Here is a 7,625-nt window from a genome sequence, read left to right as displayed (position 1 = left end):
GTGTCTTCTAGAGCTATTCTGGATAAATGGTTTCTAAGAAGACAACAGACCAGGACAAAAGTGAAGTACAGAGCAAAATATTGTATTGGGAAATCCAGGGATTTTTTTTTTTTTTTTTTTTTTTTTTTTTGTAGTATACCAGATACACCAAGGCGATCTTGAAGTGTTCTAAAATTTCAGTAAGTACAGAGGCAACAAACACAAGCTGCAACAAGGGAAATTTCTATCAGATACCAAGGAAAACATCTCCAGTGAGGGCAGTGAAGTCCTGCAGCAAGGTGCCAGAGAGGCTGGTGAATCTCTGCCTGTGGAGGGGTCAAACCAGACTGCACAAGGTCTGAGCAGCCTGTCCTACGCTGGCCCTCTCTCGAGGCTGGTGGGGGGTGTTGGACCACCTGCCTTCCAGTGGTCCCCCTCACCCTAAATGATTCCATTATTTTGCTCCTGTTGGGAACTGGAACAGACCTGTGGAATCTCTGTTTTAGATCTCCAGGCCACCCTTAGTCAAATTAAGAGACACAGGCAGCCTTTGAGACACTTAATTTTGTGTTGCTGTGAGAATTATGATCACTGTAAGGTCGTGATTGCTCTGCGTTTTTAAAAATGTAAAAGTGAAATCAGTTTTCTTATTGTATTTCATTTCTTCACCACATGAATTCACCCCTGCTGAGTTTTAATCTACTGTGAATTTTCTGGCTTTGTTTCCTGCAGAATTTCTTTTGAAGAGCCCTTGTAAAGAATTGCATGGACTTTGAATGGAAATGAGAAGTAATTCAAGGCATAGATCTGTTAATCCTGAAAGCCTCAGTGCTACTTCTTCATATACATCGTGAGAATATGCAAATTTACAGCAATCAGCTACAGCAAGGTTGCAATGAATCTGGTATTAGCTCAGGCAAGGCACAATACATGAAGACTGATGCAGGAGGAAGGTGGTGAAAGTGACTTTTTAAAATTTAAATGGTCTCAATTCAATCAATTCTCTCTCTTCTCTCGGCATGGTAACCCAATCATGATTGTCTCTGTGAAACAGAGGATTGACACCACTTTAATGTTTTTCATTTTACAGCAGTTGTTTTCCTACACATAATATTTGTGAAAGAAAACTAACAAAACCTATGTAAATGAAAATAAAGTTAATTATAAAGTAGATCTCTCTGTCTTCTTCCTCTATAGAATCTGTATGCCTTTTTTGGTTTTTTGCTTTTAATTTTTTTTTTTTTTTTTTACTTTTTAAAGAAATGCTGCATAAATAACATCTAATAAACACCAATCTTTTGCCTTTCCAGTCAGGAAAAAAAAAGGAGGATGTCAGTACACTCCAAAGAAACAAATGGTAAGAAAAGAGTGCTGGGAGCAGCTCAGTCAGGTTATAACTTTGCCCCTCATCCAAAGGAGTTCTGGAAGAGCACTATAAATTTCCAGTGACATGAAGGAGGATTTCAGCAATGGCTTACAATTTGTCTTTGTTTCAATTCTTAGTTTGGCTTCCACATAAAATAACAGAAAACATAGATGTACTCAGAAATTCTTTCTTTTTTCCCCCTCTTTGTTTTTCATATTTTAAGCATCATGTATAGTTAACAATGTGTCAACACTGCCGTTAAAAACCTCTGGTTCTGGTTTTATATATGTGAACTGTAAAAACACTTCCTTCAGGCTCCAAATTTGCAGGGTCTTGCTCATCAGATCCTGTAAAACATTTTATGAATTCATAAAAATGTGTTAGATTCTGCTCCAGCTCTTGGATTCAGTCTCTTGAATTTCTACAATAATGTGTTTGGAATACACTTTTATTAGTGAATTTCTTAGAGAGCCTATTATAAAATTGTGATCAGAGTTTCCTTATAGCTTTGTTTCTTCTTATCACAAATTAAAAAGCAAGCTTGCTGTTCCTGCTGTATTAGAAATTGATTCTTGACTCAGGTAATCGCCACACTCTTTTTCTCTCAGAAAAGTTATCACATACTTGCACACTTGCACAACTCTCACATTTCCCTCACTTCAACCTCTCCACTCTGCTTGTTTTAAAGAGTTCCAGAAGGATTTTGGATGGCACAGACAGCCTGGCAGTGATCTTTAAACAGTGTTACTGCACCTACAAAATCTCCCTGGGGAGGATTTTAATTCAGCAAAGTACCTCTCCAAAATGGCTGAGGGAATTAGGTTTTCAGAAGGGAAGAATACAGGATTTTGATTTCTTCAGCAGAGTTGAAATAAAGGAATTCTCCATGATATTGTAGAGTTAATAAACACAACCCTTAACATGACTCTTTAGTTTCTGTGGAGTGTCAAAATGCAGGATTTGTCCTGCTGTGAGAAAACCATGTCTGTGTCATCCAGCCCCTGACAGCAGCTTGGGGCATGGGCTAAGACATAAGTCAAAAAACCCTCACAGTTAAATAACTTACCTTAAAAATTAATTTTCAGATCTCCAAGTTCATGCCTGAGAACCCAGGCTGAAATGCAGGATAGCTTTTATTGTGTGATCTCCTGTGTCCCTCAGGTGCAGCATCAATGAGCTTCAAAGGCTCGTTGGTGTTTGCATGAATTGCTCCTGCACACAGACAGGCATTTCCTCTGACCAGCTTGCAAAGGATTCCCAATTCACATTAACTAGACTATCTCCTTCCTTTCATAAGGCTATGTGCAGGAGAGCTCTATTTCTATATCCCATTTGATATTTTACAACTGTATCTCCCCCTCTTCTCTTAAAAGTGCTATTCCTGCTCTGCAGTTGATCATTTGGATTAGAAGTTGGGGTGTCCATCAGTGTATGTGAAAGAGATCTTTAGTATGGAATAAGCCTTTTGGTGGTCTATATAAATGTTAAATTTATTGTTTATTGTTTCTGATACCAAATTATATTGTAAAGTTTATTTTTTCTGATGATCACAAGCTACCTTTTAGCAGGGGCGCACTGCATCACAATCTGTGTCAGGATAATTTTTCCTGCTGTGGGATAATTTTTAAGCAAATGTCAGAGAACACAAGAGAGAAGGATATAAATAGTGGTACGGAGTGAGACTCAGCCAGTCAAAGAAAACATAACAGGAATCAGCTCCTGCTCTGTGGTGAGATTTGGGTAGTGTGGATGTGCCCTATCTGTGGTATCTGTGTGTGTGCAGGAACAGAGAGTCCTTCCTCACCCCTCCTTGGCAGGGTTTACTCTGACACCGTGAACCTGGGCTATGTTACACTTTTGATTTCATAAAGCTGCTTCCAGATTTGGGGAAAAAGTTAACACTTTCAAAATTAGTAATTTTCCTTCAAAGATAAAAGTTAAAATTCAGAAACAGGTTGTTGTCTCATTCTTTTATTTCCCTCTGTCCTTACAGGCTGTCTTCCTTCCCAAGAGCAGATTGTCAGTGTGGGTTGCAAGGTCCCATCTCTGCCTGGTGCCAGGCCACAGCTCTGTGAGTGCATCCCTCCTGCTGATCTTAACACTGTCCTAAAAGCCTGGAAGAGATTTTTCTCCCTACTCATTCAGGAATTAGGCTCTTGGGTTACTTCATGGCTTTACCACTGAACTGACATGTTCAATGGCTGTAATTTTCCACATAGAGAACTCTGAAAACCACCCAGGACACTGAAGGTACCTTGAACCCTTTTTCCTGAAAAAGAGCTTGTGTGGTAGAAAGATGGAGTTTTCTTGTTACTTTGTTCTGTAGTAAATCCCTGTTTAGATATTCTGAGAAAGGAGTTTTACTTTTTTTTTCTTTTAATATTGCCCATGTATGAAACTGTCTGAAAGCAGCAAGGGAAATTACTCTGAATGGAAAGACATGAGAGCAGATTTCTTGTCACCTGGATAAGGAAGGTGACAGGAGGAGGTTACTGCTCTTTCAATACCTCTCTGCTAAGGTTAACAAATGCTTCAAACCACATCCCAAGTTTGGTGTCCCATAGAAAATTAAAAACCACTAACTGAATGCTGTGGAAACTATTTTCTTTAGCAAGCTTCTGTGATTACTGGCACCAAAAATGTGCTCTATCCCTGCAGGCAGAGGGAAGACTGCAGGGTTGGAATGGAGGCACAGCATTGTTGAACAGAGCTATGTACTTCAGACTTCTCTGTGCAGAGCTGTAGTGCGGCAGCCCTCCAGTGAGTCTCTGTGGTGTGCCAGACTACACAGCAATTCAGAAAGACCTACTTTGTGTAGGAGTCATCTCCCTGCATCTGCAGCGGGATAGACAAAAGCATTACAGTCCAACTAAACTCCTGTGAAATCTCCTATGACTGACCCAGCAAATGATGCTTACCTGGCTAATCCCCATCTTCAGAACAAGCTGAAATAAAATCTGAGGCTTGAATGTTTGTGTTCATTGAATCATCAGGATTAACATCTGAAGGTTGTGGTAGTGCCTTGGGTCCATCAGTAATAAAACGTGTGTGAGCTTGTGCTGTCATTTGTTTCATTTCTAGTAGCACTTTACAAGGTAGAAGCAAGCAGAGAGACTGAATGGCCAGGAGTGATAAACTGCTGTGCCAGAGAGTCAGTAAACCTTAGCCACAGAGTCCTTCTGCTTGTCATAAGCAAGTGATTTAAAACTTTTATGCGTTAGCTTCTGCCAGCACATTTTGCACAGATCGTCTTTCTTCACTCCACCTTGCAGCTGTCACCTCCAACAGAAAGCTTAGAAGTGATAAAAAAATCACCTCTACAAACAGGACTAAGAAACCACAAAGAAAACTCATTAACTCATTGCTTGGTGTAATCAGTTCAGCAAGAGCTGCAAATGAGTGCTTTCCCCATGGCATCTCTTACCAAAAGCTTTCCTTTAAAGGAAAGCTTAGGCATCAAAATGAGGATAAAATGCTTGATGGTCCCTAAGGTTTTGGAGCATTCAGTTCCTTCTACAATTAATGGAATTTGGGCCTGAAAATGCCTTGTGTGGCTTTGAACATCCTGCTTGACGAATATTGAAACTGCCAGAGCTCATCACAAGCTCCCCGGGGTGAACACTAGCAGGGCCTCCCGGGAGCAGAGAATTCCAGCAGGCAGAAAGAAGGAGGATGTGCTCCTTCATGTGGGTATGAAATGCTTTGCTTTCATAGCTGCAAAGCCACAGTGGTTACAGGTCTTCAGTGGGCACCTTCAAGCCTTCAATTTCATGTCTTCATATGTCCCAGCAATCTTAAATTAATTAATTAGGAAATTATCTTTTAATAGCTCTTTTTGGCTGCTCTGGGCTACACATGACCCTTTGGCTGGTTGCTATGTGACCTCATCCAAGGACCAAACATTCTATTTCTAAGTTTAGCAGTGCTCAGAGGCCTCCTTCAGCCCAAGACCGCCTGGTCTGCATTGTTGGCTGTGTCTACACTGAGCAAAAAGTGGTGTTTGTGGTGGCAACTGTGATCTGCAAGGACTGGCCCCAGCTGGGGGAATCAGTGGGCACCACTGCCACAGCAAGCCGTGGGGCAATTATCAGGGTCACATTGCACCTAAATTTTGGAACGAGAACTCATACTGGGGGTATTTAGGTGCCTGTTGGCAACTCTCTTGTAGCTTTTGTGAAATCCGCTTGCATGCCCACAATAATGGTTAATATAAATGCTCCAGCTCATTCCATGGGAAGTGAGAATATTGCATGTTTGCTGTGACTCCTGCTTTGAAGATGGGACTGAACGGATTGTCTTGTCTGGTTCCCACTGCTGGAGGCTGCTGCAATGAGAACTGTGATGCTCAGAATCCTTGCACAATGCAAACTGCAGAATAAACCCTGGGAAAACTTGGCAAAAATCATGGACTTTAATCTCCAAGCTGAAATGTGTTTGTTTTAATAGCTGGTCCAGGAGGCGCACTTTGAACTCCTTTTTAAAAAAAGCCTTGTTTTAAAATTGTACTTCTGCAGATTTCATATTGATCTTCTGTCATTTGAGGGTTTTAAAATAGAATTGTTTCTTTTCACTAGCTCTATAAAATAAAGATTTTCGACTTCCAGAAAATCCAGGAGCAGAAAATCCTATAGCCCTAGGATGGATCATGCTACCAATGGCAGTCTCAAAATAGGACATTTAAAAAAGTGAGTTGTTTGCATGAAATTTATCTGCTCATACCAGAGAGAATTTTCTTTGGTGCAGCTCTCTTTTAGGAAATCTTACAGTATCAATCCCACAGTGATAGCCAGAAAGTTTCTCCATCCAAACACTGATGAACAATTTGAAAAAAGCAAACAGGCTGTGATGAACAAAATCGTCCCTGTAAATGACAACTTTGTGTTCTGCAGAAGAATAGGACAATTAGAACTGAATAATAATATTTCCCCTTTCATTTGTATATCTCATGTTAGGTTTGAAAAATGTTCTATAGGATTGTCATGTCCTTGCAAAATGTTGATAAATATTTTTTTCCCATGTGATGCGAAATGAATGTGAATGGCAAATGGTACCCCTTGTGACTGGCAAATAAATCAGCGATTTGAGAGATGGTAGAGAGGCCTGAGGATACCTGGAAAGTCAGAGGCAAAGCATGAAATCCAACTTCTAACCCCTGGCTCATACAGGTCTGCCAGCTCTCAGGAAATCTTTGTAAATCTTAAAGAAGTTTTTGGCTAAGAACCCTGATGTAGGAAAGGGAAAAAGAAAGTCAGCATAGTTTGGATTGACCTTTCAGTTCTGAGAGAAAACTTTAAAAGTGTCAGGGCCTTAATTACCTGTGGAATGGGACACAGTTGCTTTGGAATATGCATTTCAGTCCAGCTAGGAGTTGGAAGAAACCATGTAAATTATGCAAACTGTATAAAATGGGATAGAATAAAGCATTTCTGTGGGTCCAATTATCTTATGTTTTACAATTTAAGATCAAGAAATGAATGAACCATGATTCAAACAGCTTAAAATACTGCGCAAGAGATAATTTATCCAAAAGTACTTACAAGCAATAATTCAGTCAGCTGGTGAACTGAGTGCTAATGATGAGCAGGGAAGACTTGCAGTATTTGAGAACTGTTAGCTGGATCACCTAATCTGCTACTGAAGATAATTGCCTAGCAATATCTTTGAAAAAAACAAACTGAAAAGAAGTTTAATCCCAGCAAGTGTTAATGTAGTTGAAGGAGAGCCCAGAAAGCTGCTGAGATCATAAAATTGAAGTTTATTTTTTGTTGGCTTTTATACTGGAATTAACATTTGCAAATGTAATCCTACAAATGCAGGATAGGTCACATTGGCAGCCCTGGAGGGCATTAATGGCCCTTTGTGTCCCTGCCCAGCTGGTCCCAGCCCTGCCCATGGTCCAGGAGACCCACACCAGCTCAGGCAGGGCTGTGACTGTGACCTTGGCTCCTGGCTGGACCTGGATCTGCTCTGAAAGGAGCCCTTGTCCTAATCCCTTGGAAAAATCTCATAGCTTTGTCTCCAATCCAGTCCTTCTGAAATGCCCTTTGCTGCCATATCCCAGATGTAGAAGTCATCCACTAAACAGTTTCTCCAGTGTTTTCTTGGATGGTTGACTGCTTCTGCCCATTTTTCACTTTTTGGGCTAAAATGCTGTGGAGCAAATGCTCCTGAACTCAGTGGAAGGAAAGGCAGCAACCAACACTCAGACCACAAATCTGTCAGTTTGTTATGGATCCTGTGGAATGGGAAACAGCGGATCAGCTGAGAATCGGGATTAAAG

The sequence above is a fragment of the Anomalospiza imberbis genome, chromosome 8 (genome assembly GCF_031753505.1).
Source record: "Anomalospiza imberbis isolate Cuckoo-Finch-1a 21T00152 chromosome 8, ASM3175350v1, whole genome shotgun sequence".
Classification (NCBI taxonomy): Eukaryota; Metazoa; Chordata; class Aves; order Passeriformes; family Viduidae; genus Anomalospiza; species Anomalospiza imberbis.
This window is presented reverse-complemented; position numbering follows the sequence as displayed.